A 25,139-nucleotide genomic window follows, 5' to 3' on the forward strand; every position below is an offset into this window, starting at 1 on the left:
CCGGACAGTATATACCATATAACACAATCTAACTCTCATACGGGCCCTTCATTAATACACGAATTCACACTCACTGGGGTTTTTAATTCACTCATACAGACTGATAATATGTGAAGTAGAAATTGGGATTGTATTTACTGTACACCAGACTTCCAATAATGAGCGAATTATGTATAGATAAGAAAAACTCTTAGTACCGCGGTTTTTACACGATTCGCTCAGAATAGGCTACCCAATGACAAACATAATACAACTTATGCCCATTTCCACCCACATACTTATATTCACCACTCCAGATAGCAACTATTATTACCGTGCATTGTTAAACCTTCTACCTTTCCTTAACTCATTGACTTGCTTTTTTTTTTTTTTTCTTTCTTTTAACAAGTTATACTACACTTTCTTTGTTCCCTATTAACCTGCACAGTCTGCTTACACCATTCCTTACTACAGAGACAATACAACCCCCCCATAGCTCATACCTTCTTTACACTCAGGAAAAAAAAACCAAAAAAAAAAACCACCCAGTATATATATACTTCATTGTTCTTTTGAACACCCACAGATGTGAGTGGGGTATAACTTTCTTACACTTAGAAATTAGACATTACAAGAACACTAAGACGTACAACAAAGATTAGTTTACATAACAACAAGACTTACAAGACAAACGATAGTGGTTTTCATTGGGACAGATTCCGGCGATGCGGTGCGTTGTCGCCGCTGGGAGTGGTGCCCTGATCTGTCTCCTGATCATGAGGGTTCTTGGGACAAGGGCAATTCTTGGCCAGGTGGCCATTCTTGCGGCAATTATAACACTTACGTATTCCTCTGTTGGGTCTGTCCTGGAACTGCACCTTTCCCCCTTGGTTGCTATAGTATTTAACCGCCGCTACAGGGCGCTTCTCATCCATAGCAAACCCTACTGCCTTTTTATACAAGTCCATGGGCTTGGCTTGTCGCCAGCCGGGGGTACATGCCTTTACTTTATCTGCCAATGATGGGCCGATGCCTTGCATGAACACCTCACACATCATTGGGTAGTACACTTCATCTGCACAGAGGGTGAAACCAATGTCCCTAGCCTTCGTTCCCAGCCTACTAAAATAACATTCAATAGTTTCATTCTTTTCCCGTCTACACATAGTTAAAGCCATTTGTCTTCGTAAAGGGTTTTGTTGTCCGCACCTGGGACAATCCTGACAGTCAAGAAGAATGTCGGAGCTGTCCGCGGTTGGTAGGACCGGGTACATCCTAGCCGGGTTTGGCACCGGGGATGAGTACACAAGTATGCCGTCATCCTTCGGTGCACAATCCCATTGTTCTACATTTACGTTTTTGCTATATCTTATTATGGCCTCTACTCCTTTTTCTAGACCGGCGTTTCTGATATCTTTCATGCTTTTTCCCGTACTATTGCCAGAACTCATAGTTAAAGGTTCCTGCTTTTCTAAGTCCTATCTTTCTATATTTTATACACTTGTCTGCAATCGTCTCCCCCTTCCCTTTCTCACACAGCTTATGGCACACAGAACCTTATTTGTCACACAGGTTTCTATTTGTCACACAGGTTTCTATTTGTCACACAGGTTTCTATTTCACACAGGCTTTTATTTCACACAGGCTTCTATTTCACAGAGGCTTTTATTTCACACAGGCTTCTATTTCACAGAGGCTTTTATTTCACACAGGCTTCTATTTCACAGAGTACACTAAGGACCCCTGGTCCTGGAATAGTTTTACGGACTCCTTAAGGGGGGGTTTAGGGGAGACCAGACCTCTCTTCTAAGGGAACTTCTGGTGATATTATAACAGACTCAGTAAAAGCAAATTATGGCTAACACGACACAGACTATCAACGTACAGATTTCAACAATTACTACAGGCAACATGGCAATATACACACAAGAGTTCTTCCGTCTAGCACGGTCACTAAGAACACCGTAAATAACAGGCAGAAGCGTCCTATATAACATACAGCAACTCACCCCCTGTCGACACGAGGACTGAATGAAGTCAGGAGAGCCCAGAGCTTGAGTGGCAAGTCAAGAGCTTACCGTATACCGGTGTTTTGTAGATCTGGGGTCCCGTGGCCTCTCGTCCGGCTGGTCGGCAGGTAGTGTAGTCAGGTATCGGCTGCAGGTAAGGAGTTAGCTTCTGCCCCACTTGTCAGGCGCCAAATAAACTGTGGGGGGTCTGGAACGCAGACCGTAATGCGAATGTTGCCTGTATCCAAATTAAGAGGAAATATTATATAGAGTACTCATAGAGAACCATAATAAGCCACTACACAGACCGTCTAGTGATATCAGTATGAATTCTGTTTATTGTTGTACATTGCTAGTTTATATGCAAGTTGTAAAGAAGGCGTTTCCAATACCTAGTTTCATTCTACTTTTGCTGACCAAACCCTCATTCCAACAGATTACAATAGGGCTGTAAATCAAAAGCCTTTTAAACAAAAGGTATCAACAAAGCTGTTTGAACTATACATAAAACAATTACATGTGATAATAAAGATTGTCTCCTGGCTGTCTGAGTACCTACTTAGTCAGAATGTAATCTTAAAGATCCATCAACAATTTGCACATCAAAAGAGGGGACATTGTTTCTACTTTTCACATAGACAAAACTGGTCCAGCCACCTACTGGGAGTCAGCATAAAGTTGATAAGTTGGTATTCAGTAAGATAGCTGAATAAAATCTAATTAATCATACATTTAGTATTCTAAAATCAATATTCAAATAAACGCTTGAATATACCTTTTTACATATGATTCTATATCCAAATTCTACTAGCAACTTCCGGAATGTTTTACATATAATACATAACATTATATAACCAAATAACTAATGTCACATTTATTACACTGTTTCCTTATCTTTCTTATGTTAGATTATTGATTAATAATGATTGACCCCTATCATGATCATGGAAAAAAGAGCGATACTATATTAATGGCGACCTCTGCTACGGAAAAACGTGGTGAAATAGATCATGCCACGATTTTTTTCCCACGGTGGAAATCCATGGCAGAATCATGCATGTGAGCACTGACAGGCAGAAAAGCTACTAGGTTCAATAGCTGCGTTATTCCACCGTAAGAAACGTGGCAGAAATCTGTCAGTGGGCACTAGCCCTAAGGCTGGATTCACACACCTGAGAATCCTCGCATGTATATGAACTCCATTCTTTTGAATGGGGTCACACACATGAGCATTTTTTTTTCGAGAAAACCATTGCAGTACGTCCTATCTTTGGGCATGTCCTCGCATCGCCCATTGTTTTCAATGGGGCCGGTGGCAGCATCGCACTGCATGCTAGGTGCATGCAGATGCAACGCGGGGTTTCCCATTGAAAACAATGGACAACACAGTCAGCCGCGCCGGGGGATCGCTACTTCCCCGAAGTGATGCGAGGCGGTTTTGACACAAAAACTCTTCGCACCCGAAGGGACATTGCATATTGGCAAACCCGATATCTCACTCGCCCGTGTAAAATTGTCCTCAGTGTAAAGTACTTTCAACACACCTCTATGAGGCCATCTTCAGCTTCTGCAAGGGGGCTGCAATCCCTGGTTCTAGCGATCAGCAGGGGTCTTAGCAGCGGGACCCCACTGATCAATAGCTTTGACATATCTCTAAGATCTGAAAGTGTAGTTACTCTTTAACACCAGAATAGGCTTTGTCATTAAGGAGTTAAAATCCAGCAACTCTCCATTACCACTGCAAATAAGGGAGATGGAATAATACCTCCACAGCGCCACCTATTGGAAGGCAGCATTTTTTCATGCCAAAGTTAGACTCTTTATACAAGCCTTGTAACAATGACTGGGAATTAAAATCAAAGCCAGACTCCATGTACAGACAGTTGTTTCAGGGTATTTGCCCTTCATCAGTGTACAGTAGGAGTCTGGCTTTGCTAGTGAGAGGCCTGGGACGGGGGTCAGAAACGCTATCTTTGCTCCCTAGGGAGAGCACCTAGACCAGTGTTGGCAAACCTTTTAGAGACCGAGTGCCTAAACCGCAACCCCAAACTCACATTTTTTGCAAAGTGCCAACACGTCAGGGGGCGCGGCTTATTATAATGTATGATTTTACCTCCATCGTTATAAAAAGGAAAGGGCTGTTTCAAAATAGACAGGGTGCAGATTTTGACTGCTATTTGGATGCAGAATTTGCCACGGAAATTTCTGTTGAGGGCATTCTGCAGCATTTCTGCCACATGTAAACATACTCCAGCAGTGAGCCCCCAGAGCGATAAGAGTGACCCCGCACAGAGACCCCAGGGGTAATACTACCAGCCCACAGCGCCAATACTAACAGCCCATAGTGGCCCCAGTGGTAATAGTGACATCTCACAGTGGCTCCAGTGGTAGTGACATCCCACAGTGGCCCCTAGTAATAATAGTGACATCCCACAGTGGCCCCAGGGGTTCACTAACCTTTAGATATCATGGCTGCTCTCAAAAGCAGCCAGACGCCAGTAGTATTTGCTTTTTAGTACTAATAAGGGAGATGGAATAATACCTCCACAGCGCCACCTATTGGAAGGCAGCATTCCTTCAAGCTAAAAGTTAGACTCTTTATACAAGTCTTGTAACAATGACCAGGAACTGAAAGCACAGCCAGACTCCATGCAGTCTCCTCACTCACAGTCTAGGTGCGCTCCCTAAGGAGAAAAGATAGCGTTTCCGTTACCACTACAACACATGAGGTCGGCAGGTACTGAGGGTCTCTCAATGCCATTGACTGCCAAGGAGATTTGGGAGAATGGAATCAAATGGAATTTCTGTCCAGCTCATTTATCACCCAGGGGCTGAAAACTAAATTATTCCATTTCCAGCCAATGTTTTACAGTATTTTACAGAGTTTGTACTTAGCTGCCTGAGATTCTCAGTCTCACCACTAGAGGGTAGCAGAGATTGTATAGAAGAGAAGTGCCGCTGAAAGTCACTGACTGCAGCACCAGTGTAGAACTTGGTTTGTAAAAATACTTTTGCTACAGGACGGAATATTATACAACGTCATTACTAAATATGCTGTCCCGAAATTCCTCACCAAAATCTGCTCGGCTAAATGCGGATTTTGATGTAGAGTTCTGCAATCTTCAATTCTGCCTCAAAATCTGCAGGATGGATTCTGATGCTCAGTATTCTCCAAAAGGGCGTATTCTGCAACCTTGTAGTGGAATATTCCGTCCCATGTGAAGGCACCTTATAACCTCCAGGCACTGCAGTCTGTAGGAACCTTGGAGACTAACTACGCTTTTAAGACTGTTTTAACATATCAAAGGTTCAATCAGTGGGGGTCCCGCTGCGGAGATCCCTGCTGACCACTCGAACAATGAGTTGTAGTGCTGACCGGAGGGCTGTACCCATTTGGCCATCTTCGCTGATTTTTGGCTCCTCTTGGCAGCTGCAGACGGCTCATATCAAGATCTGTAGAAGTAGATTAGAACAAGTATATATATCCAGCAGTGTTTCCCAAACTCCAGTCCTCATCCCCCAACAGGTCAGGTCTTCAGGATATCCTATAGATATAACACCTATCTGAGGCACTGACAATAATGACATCACCTGTGCAATACTATGGAAACCCTGCCCTGTTGGGGGTCCTGAGGACTGGAGTTTGGGAAACACTGATTAGGCTACATTCAACCAGGAGAGTGCGATATTGGGCCATGAAACCCAGCATGATATTGCGCTTGTCAACATGTGTTTTACCAACGGATGTGAAGTGTTTTTCAGCAATCCTCCAGTTCTTATTTCACAGGCATCGGAGGATTGATAAGTGTTTCCCATTGACTGTCCCATTGAAGACTGCGTCCTGAGGGACGTGAAAAAATAGGACATGCAGTTACTTTTTTTTACCTCGTAGCATCGTCCATGTGTAGGACCCTATTCAAAAGAATTGAGCTCATATTTGCGCAGGTTTTGTGCATCTCACAACGCACAAAACCGACGCAGGATTCACGCCTGCATGCATATATATGTTTGAATCTTGAATATTCTGTATAGTTGAGTTTGCACAGATCAGTAGTATTCTGTATTACTGAGGGGCAAACTCTCCCTGCTATGGGGAAATCGTAAAGCCTTGCGGGGCTTCTTCTCTTTCTCCTCTTGGAGAAGCTGCCCATTCACAGATTTTTAGTGCAGTATGAGCGCGATTCTTTTCGCGCATCTATACTCCGTTAAAACCATGCTTATGTGAACAAGGACTTAAGGAAGTAGATCTGAAGAGGTGTGTGTGTACATATTAATATATACATATTAATAAGGCACAGACATGGTGTGAATTATTTGTACTAAAAACAATACCATAACAGGATGAGCAGAGGAGTAAATGCTTAATTGGTCCACTGATTAGGATGTGAAAGTTTTGTGGTCCCTAAATTAGTGTTAGGGGGTCACCAGACCAGCTCCTTATCTCTGCTCCAAATTTCTCATATTCTCCACCACTGATGCATGAAACCTCCTCCGAGGTTCATTCCGGTTCAGTGTCAAAGATGGTTATAAACTTGTACTCCCGAATTCTTCTGTGACGTTGGTATTCAAGTTGCATTTTAATATAGTAACTTTCATATGTTCTATGTTTTGTCAATGACTAGAAAAATATTCCACCACCGGTAAATAAAAATAAATTTTGTTATTTGTGTAGCACCAATTTATTCCACAGCACTCTCAAGTAATTTACCCCCCACCAAGCTGAGTACTCATTCTACTGACCTTGGAAGGATGGAAGACTAAGTCAACCTTGAGCCAGCTACCTGAACCAAGCAGGGATTCCACTTGCAACCTTCAGGTCGTGAGTGAGAGCTTAGGACTGCATTCTGCTGCCTTAACACTTTGCGCCACACAAGGTGATTCTTTCTCTCTTTAATTGTGTGGCAATGAGATCACTCGCTTTCAATTTTTGCCCCGTTTTTCCAATATAAAGACCCTCAACAGGACATTTACTGCACCGGATCAGGTACACAACATCAGACGTGGAACATGTGAATGTCCTGGGGATCTTATAGCCCTGTTGTGTGTTGGGGATTTGTATCCTGTCCGCGGTCTGTACATGTGAGCAGGTCTTGCAGCTCCTTACATTGCAGGGATAAGTTTGTGTGTCAGAGGGTAATGCACTCCTGATTATAAAGTTCCTCAAATTTGGAAGCTGCCTGTAACACAGAAGCGGAGGGTCCGGGAATATGGTTTTCAAACAGTCATCCTTCTGTAGGGTGTGATGGAGTTTCTTCGTGGTTTTCCTTAGTACCCCTAGCTGTGAATTGTAGGTCACTACTAGAGGTACAAGGTCATTTTTTTTCTTTCTCCTTGTATTGGAGTAGTTGATTTCTGGGTATCCTGGTGGCTCTGGTGATTTGGTCAGCAATTGAGGTGGGATGGTAGCCCTGATTTATAGATGTCCTTTTAAGATGGTATAGATGTTCCTCTCTGTCTGTTGGGTTGGAGAAGATCTGGTTGTACCTGAAGGGCAAACCTGCATGCATTACACTACAAAGCACGGTGGTTTCGCCATGCAGTTATTGCTTGTGATGCTTTTTACATAGGAACCCAACTAATGTACAATCTGTATAATCTAAATCCCCCGATCAGGAAAATAATTCAGTGGAATTAGGAATAATAATTATAATATAAAGCCGTCAGCTATTTCCAATACATGAAAACCAACGTGGAGGTCCCTTTGCATGTTCCTCATTGTCTTACTTCTGTAGACACTGGTGGAATTTTTCAGGACCCTCCACAGGGTTTTCTTTAGTTCTTAGGGCATCTAATTAAAATAATTCCCAGTAAACAACATTCCAGTGAAGTTTTTATACAGGTTGGTTACAGAAAAGCAGCCAGCACCTAACTCTAAGGGTGAATACCCACTTGCGTTTTTCTTGCGCATTTTTTTCACGCGATTGTCTATAGGACTTTCTAATGTTAAAAATGCATCGCAAGTTTGTGCTCTGCAATTTTTGTGCGATGTGTTTTTAACATTAGAAAGTCCCATTGACAATCACGTGAAAAAAACGCAGCAATATTGCCTTAAAAAATGTGCGAGAAAAACGCAAGTGTGCAGCAGCCTACCTACACACGTGCAAGTGCGATTTCAGCTGCATGGGAAAATCAGCAAGTGTTTCCCATAATTTTCAATGGGAAACCTCAAAATTTGCGCTATTCGATATACTGTGGGGGCCATATTAGATATGATTAATATAAGCCTCAGAGAAGCCAAAGATAAAAACGCATTGCATTGTGTGTGTTAAGCCAAGGACATCTGGTTTATTTAGGCGAGAAACAAACTTATATAGGCATTCAAACAGGAAGGTGGGACAACCAGGTACATTTACAACATTTTGTTTGCTGTCATTCTCATAGGGAGTTATTTGTGAGGTAGCTGTGAGCTTATTCACTGGGTAGGAGCTTCCCTTAAGCATGCTCTATTCATTCTTGACTTGCTGTCCAGAAGAAATACTTCCTGTTTCTCTCCAGTCATTTCCTGTCCTTTAAGACAAAGACATTTCTTCTAGCCATGCATCTGTAACTTGAGCCCAGGAGATGTCTTCTGCTGGTCAAACTAGTCTGACGTGTTTTTGGACACAATACACTGCTCCTTCAATTCTTGTGGGAGGATGGTACCTTCCCCCAGAGGTTTAGATTAGAGACACAAGTAGCATCCCCATCTTACAATTTTCACAGCTGACAACAGAAAATACACACAAAATGGTGACCATCTCAGTCATCTCCCACACTCACATCGTATCCGCTGTGGGATGTGTTTTACTGTCCCATTGAAAACAATGGATGATGCATTTTAAGGAAAACATAAGACATGCAGTGATTTCCCTCCCCCCCCCCCCCCCCCCCCAATGCAGGAAAACATCGCTGATGTCTACGGCTTCATTCAAAAGAATGGAGTTCATATTCATCCAAGATTTGTGTCTTGCAATGCACAAATGTTGTGCAAGTTTCTTGGCCATGTGAAACCAGCCCTAGGGTTTCAACAGGAAAGCATACAAGCAAATATGCTCACCACGGGCTTGTTTTTTGTGTGGCGAGCTGTAATTTTTGTGGGTACCATTTTGGGATACATACAGCTTTTTTGATCACTTTTGTGTTTTTTGGGAGGAAAAAAAAAAAAAAGCATTTTGCCATTGTTTTTATGGGGGATTTTTTTGCGCTTCTTGCCATACAGGATAAAAAGTGTGTTCAATTTATTGTAGGAGTCGTTATGGGTACAATGATACCAAATATGTGGAATTTTAATTTTTTTAACTCTATTTTTTATACTAATAGGGGAAGAAGTACCAAAAAGGTTTGTTGTTTTTAATATTTTTTATATTTTCTTTTACACTTCTTATATCCCTGTAGGGGACTTGTGCCATAGCAGTTAATAGCGATCACAGGCAATGGCAAAGCAAGACTCCTGTATCTCACGTCCTGTTGCCATGGCAACCCGTCGCAAGGGTCCGATGACATCACTGAGGGAGAGTGCTCCCTCTGCGAACCCTTCAAATGCCACGATCTACATAGATCGTGGCATGTAAGAGGTTAACATCAGGGGTCACTGTCCTTATGCACCCCATTGTTGCCAGATGGTGTGGGATCACTTCTGATCTCACGCTATCCACAGGGCTAAAGTGTACGTACTGTTGTGTTAAGTACCCCGCAGCTAGGACATACACTTACATCCTGTTTCGTTAAGGCGTTAACAAATTTTTTTCCAGGGTGAATAATCCCAATTTTGATAGCCTCTCTGGGTATTCCAGTCCTCCTATTCCGTTTATTAATTTAGTTGCCCTTCTTTGAAGGAAGGGGAAGAAAGATAGAAAAGAAGTTCTCTCCTGCGCTCGGCCATGGATAGCGCCCCTCTCATCATCTTGTGCCTCATAGGAGCTTTCACATCTTACGTGGGAATATCTCCTCTAAGGAGCCATTGAATGATCAAATATCAGCCATATTGTCCATCTAAATATCAGCCATATCGTCCATGTTGTATTGTACTTTTGAAGCCTATTATCATCTCTGGCAATTGTCTCTTCCAGTTGTCTTAATTTGTCCATGTTCTCCAGCCAAGAAATTCTGGTTGAGGATGTCGTTGACTTCCATTGCCTCGGGACCACCTGCCTTATGGCCAGGATGAAAAATCTAAGTAGACCCTTTTTCGCCCCAGATATGGAGCCTGGGAAAATTGACAATAGGGCCAATTCCGGGGTAAAGGTGATGCCTGCATGTGTCAGGGCATTGTATAATTTGTTTACATCCTCCCATAAGTTGCGAATCACAGGGCACGACCACCACAGGTGAAGAAAATGCTCTTCTTCCACTAGACACCTCCAGCATCTGTCTGATAGCGGGGGATATATCCTGGCTAGTTTGGGTGGTGTTTTTTGAGAAACCAACTTAAAATTCATTTCCTAAAGTTTGCTGGAAATGAACAGTTTGTGTGTCAGGATTAGGGCCTTTGCCAAGTTCCCATCTGTGATTAGTGTCCCCGGTTGTCTTCCCCAGTGTGCCTTGAACCGCACTGCTTCGTCTTCTGTTTCCTCCGCTAGCAGAATGCAATATGAGAGGGAGATCTCCGCCTTTGGTGGATCCGTGGTCACACACAACTCCTCAAACCTCATCAAAGGCTTGTTTAGTATTGTCATTGTGCTCAAGGATTGGGCATAGAATCAGATCTGCAAATACTAGAACCACACTCCGGCCACCCCTATACGTCTTTTAGGACATCCAGAATAAATAAAAGATGCTACATAACTACAAATTCCTCCAGAGCCCCCCAAAGCCACTAAAATAATAGTGACTCCAGACCACCTAAATAAGTATAGACTTCCTAAAAATACTTACCTCAAACTAGATTGTATTCCCCAGGGAGATAAGCCTGCAGCGACTTTTTAATAGCTGACAAAAATATGTGATGTTATAGTGAGCTTTCGAACCTCTCAGGCATAATAAAATAAATCCGAAGAGGCATACACACACACACACACACACACATATATATATATATATATATATATATATATATATATACACACATATACATACATACACATACACACACACACACGTAAATATCACAGGTTGTGGTGTGATTAATTTGCACATAAAACAATGCCAAAAACTGGATGAGCAGAGGAGTAAATACTTAATTAATCCACTGATAAGGGATGTGAAAGTTTTATGGTCTCTAAATTGGTGTTAGGGGGTCACCAGGCCAGCGTGTTATCTCTGTTCCAGATTTCTTATATGCTCCATTCTAGCATGAAGCCTCTTGAAATATTTAATCCTGTGTTGAGTGTCAAAGATGGTTATAAACGTGTACTCCCAAATTCTTCTATGACGTTGAGACGTGAAGTTGCCTTTTAATATAGTATTTTTTATATGTTCCATGTTAGAAAAATGCTCCTCCGCGGGTAATTATGTCTTTCTTTCTTTAATGGAGGGTGAAAAAACCCCAGGAGTGGCAACTAATGTTGGCTGATTGTCTTTTTGTGCTACTCCCCGCATATCAGGACTATTGGAAACAACATAGACTGGTATTTTCTCTCATTTTGTCCCTTTTGTTTAATACTGTTTGTGTGTGTGATGGCTGACCTACCCGCCAGAAACCGTCAGTGGTGGCAGCGAGGTGTGTTAGGCCTTGCAGGGTGTGATTTAGGCTCAATTTTGTGCAAGTGCAGGATCTGGAACTGGGGAGCTGGAACTAAATCGACCTTACGGGTCTGCCCCGGGTGTTGACGTCACAGATTGGTGACTGTCAAACCCATAAATTGCTGTCCATGACAACTGGTCTCAGAGCACAGGTCAGAAACACTTGGTGCAAAGGTCAGCACAGTAACAAACTCCAGCTTTGCAGGTGATCATGAGACGCCAACTCCCAAACTTCATTCATAGGGGTTTGCATGCAAGTTGTTTAAGTACAAATAATGGTGACTTTACACCAGATGACTTTTGATCAACCAGCGGCTACTTTTTTTGGTAAGCTGAAACAAAACAACCAGTGACTTATCAACCGTCACTCTGTTGGTATCCATGTTTACACTGGATGACTATTGTTTGAGTTTGCTCTTTCGAGTACCATGTAAAGGGACCTTACTGTGTATGAGCACTTTTATGCTGATGTGTAGTTCAGTAATAGTTGCATTTCTTTCCTTTTTATGTCTCATTTGGAATCTCTGGGAGTTTTATGTATCACCTAATCAAAGTGCATGAGGAGTAGAACAATAAGTAGCAGCAATCCCAGGCTACCATTTTCTAGGGATGACAAGAAGGACCCAAGTGAACTCGTTATTTGCTCATTACAACTAAAGGCCCATTTAAACACAATGATTATCGCTCAAAAATCGCTCAAAGCCGTCTTTTGAGCGATAATTGTTGTGTGTAACTGCACTGACATCATGCAGTTTTTGTTAAGCCATCGCTGGGAGCGCTGGGCAGTATGACAGCTAGGCGCTCCCAGCGGGTAACAGCTGGCTGTAGAGAACCCTCCCCCCGCTTGTCCTCTGAATCCTCTGCTGCGAGCGCAAGGTGATCGCTCAACGTTCAACGATCACCTTGCGCTTAAATGACGCAACGATTATCGCTCAAAATACATCTTTTGAGCGATAATCGTTGTGCCTAATTGGGCCTTAAGGATGAGCATGAACAGCACATAATTACTCTTCTTCTATTTGGAAAGTCCCCTCCACTATGACCTCTGCTGAGCTCTCCGCATCCTTGACTCTGCGGTCTTGCAGCTGGGTAAACAGTAGTTCTCTCCGTAGATAAGACTATTTGTTCTACACTAGTTAATAAAAAAGTTGTCAACAAGTAGCTATAGTTTCCTGTAGTGTCAGCACATAAGTGATAACGTGTCAGCAAGGAAATGGCGCGATTGTTCTGGACTCCAGAAAATACAACGTAACAAAAGCAGTTCCTGGAATATTGGCAGCACAGCCATAAATACAGTCCTTGTCAAAATGCAGCACCGAGAAGAATTAGTCATTTTGCTGCAAAACTCGGTATGGAGTTACATCTTAGGAAGATATGCAAAGGATTAGAGTTGTGGCGGACTACAATACCCGGAGAGGTGATCAAAATTGGGGTTATTTAGTTTAGGAAAAAGACGGCTGAGGAGCGACCTAATAACTATGTATAAATATATCAGGGGACAATACAGAGATCTCTCCCATCATCTGTTTATACCAAGGACTGTGATGTAACAAGGGGGCGCTCTAATAACTATGTATAAATATATCAGGGGACAATACAGAGATCTCTCCCATCATCTGTTTATACCCAGGACTGTGATGTAACAAGGGGGCATCCTCTAAAGGCCCTTTTAGACACAACGATTTTCGCTCAAAAATCGCTCAAAGCCATCTTTTGAGCGATAATCGTTGTGTCTAACTGCACTGACATCGTGCAGTTTTCATTAAGCCGTCGCTGATCGCTGATCTTTCAGCATGCTGAAAGATCAGCAATCAGTTCTCAGGAATTCACAGCGGGATACAGCTGATACTATTGTTTCAGCTGTATCCTGCTCCCTGAAGACAAGTGGGGTATGAAGAACAGAGCGGTCCAGCTGTGTTCTTCATCCCCCGGTACAAGTGGGGAACAGCTGAATGCAGAAGACAAGCGGCCCCTATTGTCTCCTGCATACCCCGCTCGGAGCGCTCAGCTGTATAACAGCCGGGCACTCCGAGTGAGGAACAGCTGGATGCAGAAGACAAGCGGCCCTGGTTGTCTTATGCATCCCCCGCTTGGAGCAAAAGGTGATCACTCAATGTTTCAGCGATCACCTTGTGCTGTAAAAAAAGCACACAACGATTATCACTCAAAAATCAATGAGTCTAAACCAGGCTTAAGTCTTGAGGTAAGAAGGTTTCTACACCGACATCGAAAGGGGTTCTTTACTGTAAGAGCAGTGAGACTATGGAACTCTCTGCCTGAGGACGTGGTGATGGCAAATTTGATAAAAGAGTTCAATAGGGGCCGGACGCCTTTCTTGAGTGTTACAATATTATATGTTATATCACTGATTACTTCAGAAGGATCGGTGATCTGGTGATTATTCTGATTGCCAGATTGGAGTCAGGAAGGAATTTTTTTCCGCCTTCCTCTGCATCAACATTGAGGGGTAATAGGCTGAATTGGATGGACATTGTCTTTTTTCGGCCTTACATATTATGTTACCAAGTGATTAGTTGAATGGTCTTGCCACTTGGGGCTCTAAAAGTGGTTCCACTCTTGGATTATAAAAGGCTCCTTGTGTTTAGGAACCTCACTTTCCGCTTGTGTAGAGCTTGTTGACCACTAGACGCCTCTATAATGCAATTGAAGAGATTTCAGCCAGTTAACAGAGTTTGAGAGGGGGTGCGTTATTGAAATGTGACCAGGCTCAAGATGCCCTCAACAGATCACCAGTAGAGAGGATCGTCTGACAAGCATGAGCAGCTCCAACTGTTTCATTGTCAGTTATCCAGAGACAGGTGGCGCTAACGTTACAGACCATTGTGTCTGCTGGAACCATTTCCAGGCACTTGGCTGAAGGACATTTGGTCTCATGGCACCCATTATGTGTACCACTTTTGACACCCACCCACCACTGCCTCTGTTTGCAATTGTGTCATGAGCGACGAAACTGGACTGCTACAGTGTGAAACAGGGTTGTCTTCAGTGAAAAATGCAGTTTGCCTCTCATGGCAGCTTCCAGGAGGCATTTTCCAGCAGGATAATGCTTGGCCGCACGCACAAGAGTATCACAGGAAGCCCCCACAACATTGTCAATAAATTTGTAATGACAACAGCACCTTCAAAATAAACCCCAATATTATATCCTCCGGGGGAGGCGGATTCTGCACGGCCGTGAAGAGAATGAACTCTTCTTCTCTCCCCAAATAGCATCACACTTCTGTGGATGGCCTAGCTGCTAGATTTATCACCAAGGTATCAGACCATATCAATTGCAAACTGTGACAGCTCACGAGTTTACACGATCAAGAAGCTCAGTTACAACAAATTTGGAACGATATGCTGCAGGACACCACACAGAAATTGCATGCCTCCTGTAGAGCTTCTATGTCACCTGTATCACATCTTGCATCCAAGCTAGAAGCGGTACAACAGGGTACTGGAGCCTCCATACCTGCACATATCACATCTTGTATTCAAGCTAGAGGTGATACAACAGCGTACTAGAGCCTCCATGCCCTCCCATATCACATCTGGTATCCAGGCTAGAGGCAGTACAATAGGGTACTAGATAGAGATGAGCGAGCACCAAAATGCTCGGGTGCTCGTTACTCGGGACGAACTTTTCGCGATGCTCGAGAGTTCGTTTCGAGTAACGAACCCCATTGAAGTCAATGGGCGACCCGAGCATTTTTGTATTTCGCCGATGCTCGCTAAGGTTTCCTTGTGTGAAAATCTGGGCAATTCAAGAAAGTGATGGGAACGACACAGCAACGGATAGGGCAGGCGAGGGGCTACATGTTGGGCTGCATCTCAAGTTCACAGGTCCCACTATTAAGCCACAATAGCGGCAAGAGTGGGCCCCCCCCCCCCCTCCCAACAACTTTTACTTCTGAAAAGCCCTCATTAGCATGGCATACCTTTGCTAAGCACCACACTACCTCCAACAAAGCACAATCACTGCCTGCATGACACTCCACTGCCACTTCTCCTGGCTTACATGCTGCCCAACCGCCCCCCCTCCCCCCCACAGCACACACCAAAGTGTCCCTGCGCAGCCTTCAGCTGCCCTCATGCCACACCACCCTCATGTCTATTTAGAAGTGCGTCTGCCATGAGGAGGAACCGCAGGCACACACTGCAGAGGGTTGGCACGGCTAGGCAGCGACCCTCTTTAAAAGGGGCGGGGCGATAGCCCACAATGCTGTACAGAAGCAATGAGAAATAGAATCCTGTGCCACCGCCATCAGGAGCTGCACACGTGGGCATAGCAATGGGGAACCTATGTGCCACACACTATTCATTCTGTCATGGTGTCTCTGCATGCCCCAGTCAGACCTGGCTTTTTAATTCATAGACACAGGCAGGTACAACTCCCTATTGTGAAGTCCCTGTCGACCGACAGCATGGGTGGCTCCCTGGAACCCACCGGCGATACACAAAAATATCCCATTGCATTGCCCAACACAGCTGAGGTAGTAATGTCGTGCTTAATGCAGGTGGGCTTCGGCCCACACTGCATGCCCCAGTCAGACTGGGGTTCTTTAGAAGTGGAAACAGATGCATTTACAAGTCCCTGTGGACCGACAGCATGGGTGGGTGCCAGGAAGCCACCGGCGGTACACAAAAATATCCCATTGCATTGCCCAACACAGCTGAGGTAGTAATGTCGTGCTTAATGCAGGTGGGCTCCGGCCAACACTGCATGCCCCAGTCAGACTGGTAATATGTACCTTAACAGTAACCGCGTTGGTGGTAATGTGGTGGTGACTGCGGACCTAGTAGCGCGGTTTTATTTTGTTGGTTTTCTGAATGTGGCCAGGATTAAGTGGGCCGTGGCGGGGGATGTTTTGGAGGCACTACGTGTCCTCTCCACGTGTCCGTGGTTATATGCATCTTAACAGTAACAGCGTTGGTGGGAAATGGCCTCGCCGCCATCATGTCTTTGGTAAGCCTCTGTTTCCACACCCCAGAGACATACCATTAGCAGCGGTATAGGCAGAGCCCAGACTTAGTAACATTTCAGCCGTAGCATTAGCGACAGGCCCCACTAACATATCACTAGCAGCATTATAGGGGGAGCACAGTCTTAGTTCCATTTCAGTAATAGTAGCAGCCTACACAGGCCCCAGGAACAATTCCGAAGCAGCAGTATAGTGGGAGCGCAGTCTTAGTTCCATTTCAGTAGCTGCAGTATAGCAAAGGCCCAAGTTACATTTATGTAGCTAAAGTGTAGGCCAACCCCACACACACTTCTGTACCATGAGTGCAGGCGAAGAACATAGAAATTGCTATGATTACACTGTAGGTGAGGGCCCCAAAACATTGGTGTACCAACAGTACTAATGTACCTCAGTAAAAATTGGCCATGCCCAACCAAGATGGCAGGTGAAACCCATTAATCGCTTTGGTTAATGTGGCTTAAAGGGGTGGTCTCGCGAAATCAAGTGGGTCTATACACTTCTGTATGGCCATATTAATGCACTTTGTAATATACATCGTGCATTAAATCTGAGCCATACAGAAGTTATTCACTTACCTGCTCCGTTGCTAGCGTCCCCGTCGCCATGGTTCCGTCTAATTTCGGTGTCTTCTTGCCTTTTTAGACGCGCTTGCGCAGATCCGTCTTCTCCCTTCTTCTCCCTTCGGCTCCGCTCGACAGCATCGGCATTTTGGCTCCGCCCCCTTGTACGCATCATCGCGTAGCTCCGCCCCCGTCACGTGCCGATTCCAGCCAATCAGGAGGCTGGAACCGGCACACATCATGGGGCGGAGCTACGCGATGATGCGTACAAGGGGGCGGAGCCAAAATGCCGATGCTGCCGAGCGGAGCCGAAGGGAGAAGACGGATCTGCGCAAGCGCGTCTAAAAAGGCAAGAAGACACCGAAATTAGACGGAACCATGGCGACGGGGACGCTAGCAACGGAGCAGGTAAGTGAATAACTTCTGTATGGCTCATATTTAATGCACGATGTATATTACAAAGTGCATTAATATGGCCATACAGAAGTGTATAACCCCACTTGCTGCCGCGAGACAACCCCTTTAAGTGGTAACTAGGCCTGGAGGCAGCCCAATTTAACGAAAAATTGGTTCAAGTTAAAGTTCCAACACTATTAAGAGCATTGAAACGTATAAAAAAATTTTAGAAAAATTATATGAGTGAGCCTTGTGGCCCTAAGAAAAATTGCCCGTTCAGCGTGATTATGTGAGGTTTCAGGAGGAGGAGCAGGAGGAGGAGGAGGAATATTAGACACAGATTGATGAAGCAGAAATGTCCCCGTTTTGGATGGTGAGAGAGAACGTAGCTTTCATCCGCGGGTGCAGCCTACGTATTGCTTACGTATCGCTGCTGTCCGCTGGTGGAGAAGAGAAGTCTGGGGAAATCCAGGCTTTGTTCATCTTGATGAGTGTTAGCCTGTCGGCACTGTCGGTTGACAGGCGGGTACGCTTATCTGTGATGATTCCCCCAGCCGCACTAAACACCCTTTCCGACAAGACGCTAGCCGCAGGACAAGCAAGCACCTCCAGGGCATACAGTGCTAGTTCAGGCCACATGTCCAGCTTCGACACCCAGTAGTTGTAGGTGGCAGAGGCGTCACGGAGGACGGTCGTGCGATCGGCTACGTACTCCCTCACCATCCTTTTACAGTGCTCCCGCCGACTCAGCCTTGACTGGGGAGCGGTGACACAGTCTTGGTGGGGAGCCATAAAGCTGTCCAGGCCCTTAAAGACTGTTCCCCTGCCTGTGCTGTACATGCTGCTCGATCTCCGCACCTCCCCTGCTACCTGGCCCTCGGAACTGCGCCTTCTGCCACTAGCGCTGTCGGATGGGAATTTTACCATCAGCTTGTCCGCCAGGGTCCTGTGGTATAGCAACACTCTCGAACCCCTTTCCTCTTCGGGAATGAGAGTGGGAAGGTTCTCCTTATAGCGTGGGTCGAGCAGTGTGTACACCCAGTAATCCGTAGTGGCCAGAATGCGTGTAACGCGAGGGTCACGAGAAAGGCATCCTAACATGAAGTCAGCCATGTGTGCCAGGGTACCTGTACGCAACACATGGCTGTCCGCACTAGGAAGATCACTTTCAGGATCCTCCTCCTCCTCCTCAGGCCATACACGCTGAAATGATGACAGGCCAGCAGCATGGGTACCGTCAGCAGTGGGCCAAGCTGTCTCTTCCCCCTCCTCCTCATCCTGCTCCTCCTCCTCCTCCTGAACGCGCTGAGATATAGACAGGAGGGTGCTCTGACTATCCAGCGACATACTGTCTTCCCCCCGGCTCTGTTTCCGAGCGCAAAGCGGCTGCCTTTATGGTTTGCAGGGAACTTCTCAAGATGCATAGCAGAGGAATGGTGATGCTAATGATTGCAGCATCGCCGCTCACCACCTGGGTAGACTGCTCAAAGTTTTCGAAGGACCTGGCAGATGTCTGCCAACCAGGCCCACTCTTCTGAAAAGAATTGAGGAGGCTGACTCCCACTGCGCCGCCCATGTTGGAGTTGGTATTCCACTATAGCTCTACGCTGCTCATAGAGCCTAGCCAACATGTGGAGCGTAGAGTTCCACCGTGTGGGCACGTCGCACAGCAGTCGGTGCACTGGCAGATTAAACTGATGTTGCAGGGTGCGCAGGGTGGCAGCGTCCGTGTGGGACTTGCGGAAATGTGCGCAGAGCCGGCGCACCTTTACGAGCAGGTCTGACAAGCGTGGGTAGCTTTTCAGAAAGCGCTGAACCACCAAATTAAAGACGTGGGCCAGGCATGGCACGTGCGTGAGGCTGCTGAGCCGCCACCAGCTTACGGCCGTTGTCACACACGACCATGCCCGGTTGGAGGCTCAGCGGCGCAAGCCAACGGTCGGTCTGCTCTGTCAGACCCTGCAGCAGTTCGTGGGCCGTGTGCCTCCTATCTCCTAAGCTGAGTAGTTTCAGCACGGCCTGCTGACGCTTGCCCACCGCTGTGCTGCCACGCCGCGCGACACCGACTGCTGGCGACGTCCTGCTGCTGCTGACACATCTAGATTGCGAGACAGAGGTTGAGGAGGAGGAGGAGGGTGCTTTAGTGGAAGAAGCATACACCGCCGAACATACCACCACCGAGCTGGGGCACGCAATTCTGGGGGTGGGTAGGACGTGAGCGGTCCCAGGCTCTGACTCTGTCCCAGCCTCCACTAAATTCACCCAATGCGTCGTCAGGGAGATGTAGTGGCCCTGCCCGCCTGTGCTTGTCCACGTGTCCGTAGTTAAGTGGACCTTGCCACTAACCGCATTGGTGAGGGCGCGTACAATGTTGCGGGAGACGTGGTCGTGCAGGGCTGGGACGGCACATCGGGAAAAGTAGTGGCGACTGGGAACTGAGTAGCGCGGGGCCGCCGCCGCCATCATAGCTTTGAAAGCCTCCGTTTCCACAACCCTATACGGCAGCATCTCAAGGCTGATAAATTTGGCTATGTGGACGGTTAACGATTGAGCGTGCGGGTGCGTGGCGGCGTACTTGCGCTTGCGCTCCAACACTTGCGCTAGCGACGGCTGGACTGTGCGGTGCGAGACATTGGTGGATGGGGCCGAGGACAGCGGAGGTGAGGGTGTGGGTGCAGGCCATGAGACGGTAGTGCCTGTGTCCTGAGAGGGGGGTTGGATCTCAGTGGCAGGTTGGGGCACAGGGGGAGAGGCAGCGGTGCAAACCGGAGGCGGTGAGCGGCCTTCGTCCCACCTTGTGGGGTGCTTGGCCATCATATGTCTGCGCATGCTGGTGGTGGTGAGGCTGTTGGTGGTGGCTCCCCGGCTGATCTTGGCGCGACAAAGGTTGCACACCACTGTTCGTCGGTCGTCAGGCGTCTCGGTGAAAAACTGCCAGACCTTAGAGCACCTCGGCCTCTGCAGGGTGGCATGGCGCGAGGGTGTGCTTTGGGAAACATTTGGTGGATTATTTGGTCTGGCCCTGCCTCTACCCCTGGACACCGCACTGCCTCTTGCAACCTACCCTGCTGCTGCCCGTGCCTCCCCCTCTGAAGACCTGTCCTGTGTAGGCGTTGCACACCAGGTGGGGTCAGTCACCTCATCGTCCTGCTGCTCTTCCTCCGAATCCTCTGTGCGCTCCTCCCTCGGACTTACTGCCCTTACAACTACCTCACTGCAAGACAACTGTGTCTCATCGTCATCGTCCTCCTCACCCACTGAAAGGTCTTGAGACAGTTGCCGGAAGTCCCCAGCCTCATCCCCCGGACCCCGGGAACTTTCCAATGGTTGTGCATCAGTGACGATAAACTCATCTGGTGGGAGAGGAACCACTGCTGCCCAATCTGAGCAGTGGCCCGAGAACAGTTCCTGGGAGTCTTCCCGCTCCTGAGCATGCGTCATTGTAGTGGAGTGAGGAGGCTGGGAGGAAGGAGGAGCAGCAGACAGAGGATTCGGATTTGTAGCACTGGACGGCGCAGAACTCTGGGTGGATGATAGCTTGCTCGAAGCACTTTCTGCCATCCACGACAGGACCTGCTCACACTGCTCATTTTCTAATAAAGGTCTCCCGCGTGGACCCATTAATTGGGCGATGAATGTGGGGACGCCAGAAACGTGCCTCTCTCCTAATCGCGCAGCAGTCGGTTGCGACACACCTGGATCAGGAGCTCGGCCTGTGCCCACACCCTCACTTGTGCCTACGCGTCCTCGGCCGCGTCTACGTCCTCTCGGCCTACCCCTACCCCTCAGCATGATGTATTACCAGTGATTTCCAAGCCAGGAAAGAAATTGGCGCAAGCCTGCAGCCAAAATAAAAATTTTTCCCTTGTTTTTCAAAGGACAAGCCACACTGCGTGTATTCAATGAATACTACTAAGTTTAATAACTGTGTTGTGGCCCTGCAAATGTGTCAGAGAACTGCAGTGATGCAAAGTTATTGGCTCCAGCAGATCAGGGATTTCCCATGCAGGAAAAAAATTGGCGCAAGCCTGCAGTAAAACGTAGCTGGCTGCGTCTGATTTTTTTTTACGTTCTGCACGCAGCACACATGTACCCAGAGCCCTGAGGACTGTCAGAGGCAGGCGAAATAGAATTTTTTCCCTTGTTTTTCAAAGGACAAGCCACACTGCGTCTATTCAATGAATAATGTATGTCTTCTGGCCCTGCCTACACAATTCTATCCCTGTAGTATTAATGCCGGGTGCAATGGTCTGCACAGCCGGTTTTGAGAAAAAAAAAAAAAAATGCAACACTGCTAACAGCAGCCTGGACAGTACTGCACACGGATAGATGTGGCCCTAGAAAGGACCGTTGGGGTTCTTGAAGCCTACACTCACTGCTAACACTCTCCCTGCCTAACCACCACTTCTGTCCCTATTGCAGGGCGCAATGCTCTGCAGATCCAATTTTGAAAAAAAAAAAATATATACAGTGCTAACACAGTACTGCACACTATTAGATGTGGCCCTGAGAAGGACCGTTGGGGTTCTTGAAGCCTACACTCACTCCTAACGCTCTCCCTACAGCAGCTCCAGCACGATACCACTGTCCCTCAGCTAACTCACAAGACATCTGAGGCGAGCCGCGGGAGGGGCCGACTTTTATACTCGGGTGACACCTGATCTCCCCAGCCACTCACAGCAGGGGGGTGGTATAGGGCTTGAACGTCACAGGGGGAAGTTGTAATGCCTTCCCTGTCTTTCAATTGGCCAGAAAAGCGCGCTAACGTCTCAGAGAGGAAACTGAAAGTAACCGGAACACCGCGTGGTACTCGTTACGAGTAACGAGCATCCCGAACACCCTAATATTCACACGAATATCAAGCTCGGACGAGTACGTTCGCTCATCTCTAGTACTAGAGCCTCCATGCCTGCCCGTACAACAATTTGTATCTAAGCTAGAGGCGGTACAACAGGGTACTAGAGCCACCATACCTGCCCATATCACATCTTGTATCCAAGCTAGAGGCAGTACAACAGGGTACTAGAGCCTCCATGCCCACCCGTATCACATCTTGTATCCAGGCTAGAGGCGATACAACAGGGTACTAGAGCCTCCATGCCTGCCTGTATCACATCCTGTATCCAAGCTAGCGGCAGTACAACCAGGTAGTAGAGCCTCCATGCCTACCCATATCACAACTTCTTTCCAAGCTAGAGGCAGTACAACAGGGTACTAGAGCCTCCATGCCCACCCGTATCACATCTTGTATCCAAGCTAGAGGCGATACAACAGGGTACTAGAGCCTCCATGCCTGCCTGTATCACATCCTGTATCCAAGCTAGCGGCGGTACAACCAGGTATTAGAGCCCCCATGCCTGCCCATATCACATCTTGTATCCAAGCTAGAGGCAGTACAACAGGGTACTAGAGCCCCCATGCCTGCCTGTATCACATCTTGTATCCAGGCTAGAGGCGGTACAGCAGGGTACTAGAGCCTCCCTTCTCGTGATTAGTTCTCCACAGTAAATCTTCATTTTGCTTGGATATTGTAATAACTTACTTATATCAATGTTACAATCACACATAGAAAGTTTCATTCCATTTCAACAACTTTCAGGGGAGAGATGTTTTTTGACAATCAGTGTAAATAAATGTGTCCGTTTTAGTGGACTTTGAGTTAAAATTTGGTAGGAGAGAGATGGGACAGTCATTTGACCTGACAGTACCCTACCTCCACCACTACTATAGCAGTAGGACCAAAAGCTCTATAGATTATTGCCTGATTATACTCGGCATGTCATGAACGGTATGACTGTATCCTTTGGTAACAAATAGGGCAATAAGAAGCCTGGGTGATCACACAGGACATATTAGCATACTGTCCAACTTTACAGATGGGAGATTGAACACAAAATATTTTTGAACTTTATGTCTTTCTGAATTATATAGGACACTCCCCCAATATACACAATCACAAATAGTATCTATGATCCTCCTTCAGCAAACCCTAAAGTAAATTCAGACCACACAACAAAAACACATATACAGCAAAGATGAGACCCTCTAAAATACAGACCGCTAGACCTTCTCAAGGTACAGACTCCCTAAATACAGACCCCAGATCACACTGTCTAAAAACATAGAGACCCCCCAAAAAATACAGATCGCCCCAAAAATATAGACTGCATTGGACTCATTCGGCCAGGCGATACTTTACGGCTGCTCAGTGAAGCAATTTTTGTGCTCTTTTGCCCCATGGAGCCTCGCCTTTCTCTTAGACAACAATGACCCTGGAACAGGTCATCTGTTGTTACAGCCCATCTATGCTGAGAAGCGACAGGTTGTGTGATCGGACATGTTAGTTGGAGCACCAGCATTGGATCCAGCTGCCTAAAGTGACCCTCTAATCTTGGGACACAATTCTGTCTGGGATCGGAGGGGGAATGTTGTATTACCTGCAGTTCTTCTCTGATCCCTCTGATCAACTGGTTCTGGGTCCTGATTTTGGCTGTTGAAGACAGTGGACGCAATCTTCCGACTACCTGATCGTCGCAGTGCAATGGTAGTGATAGACTACTAATTAACTATATCTGCTCTCTGCTTAGCCAGAGTTGCTCATATGATCAGTACTGGCCAATCAGGGATCAGTGCACGATGTGCTGAAATGGGGTCTAGAACCTGTGGATTGAGGGGGCGACAGAGAAGAAACTGCTCCCATTTAACTCAATGACAGAATTTTATAGGTTTTCCAACCTTTAAAAAAAACTTGATCCGGGGTAGATAATGACGGAAAAAAATAAAACAGCCATTACTCACCATTCCACCACTCTGCCTCCAGTCCAGCACCGCCGACCGGGTCCCAATACAACAAGAAGGGATCATGTCCCATTCATTGCTCACATGACCGTTACAGCCAATCACTGCCTTAGTGGTCATGTTTGCATGTACAGCACATGACTATTGAGGCCAACGATTGGTTGCAGCAGCCATGTGAGTAATGAACATGACGCCATCACTTTCTATTTCAGCAAGGACTGGAGTGGAAGGGTCGGTTGGCGGAGCAGGACTGGAGGCACAATGCAAGGGTGAGTAATGACTATTGTATTCTTTTCATGTCATTCCCTACCCAGGGGCAAGTTTCTTTTTTTTTCAAAGATAGGAAAACCCCTTTAACACCGGAACTATGAGATTGATTCACAGTTTATCATACATGCTGGGATATTGGAGGGGTACAGGACCCAGCATGGTGGATAACCCCTTTTATAACGCATCTGTGGGAAATCGGATGTAAGCAGGGGCTCCTTTATTCCACTAGTTCATGACCTGCCGCTACCCCCATATAACAGACTTCTGTCCGTCATTCACAGATTTGACAACGGAGATTGATTCGTCTCTTGGAGAGTTTCCCGGTTCTTTGAGCAAGTAATGTCCGATCTCCGCTGCGCTGAGTTCCTTATTATAGGTGGAAGCACTTATGGGTTAGTCACCTCAGGAAATGAATGAGCAAGTGATCTGAGTATTGATTGTCTCTGGGGCTCCTATACGTCAATGAGTCATCTACAAGGAGG

Source organism: Eleutherodactylus coqui, chromosome 7 (genome assembly GCF_035609145.1).
Source record: "Eleutherodactylus coqui strain aEleCoq1 chromosome 7, aEleCoq1.hap1, whole genome shotgun sequence".
Lineage (NCBI taxonomy): Eukaryota > Metazoa > Chordata > Amphibia > Anura > Eleutherodactylidae > Eleutherodactylus > Eleutherodactylus coqui.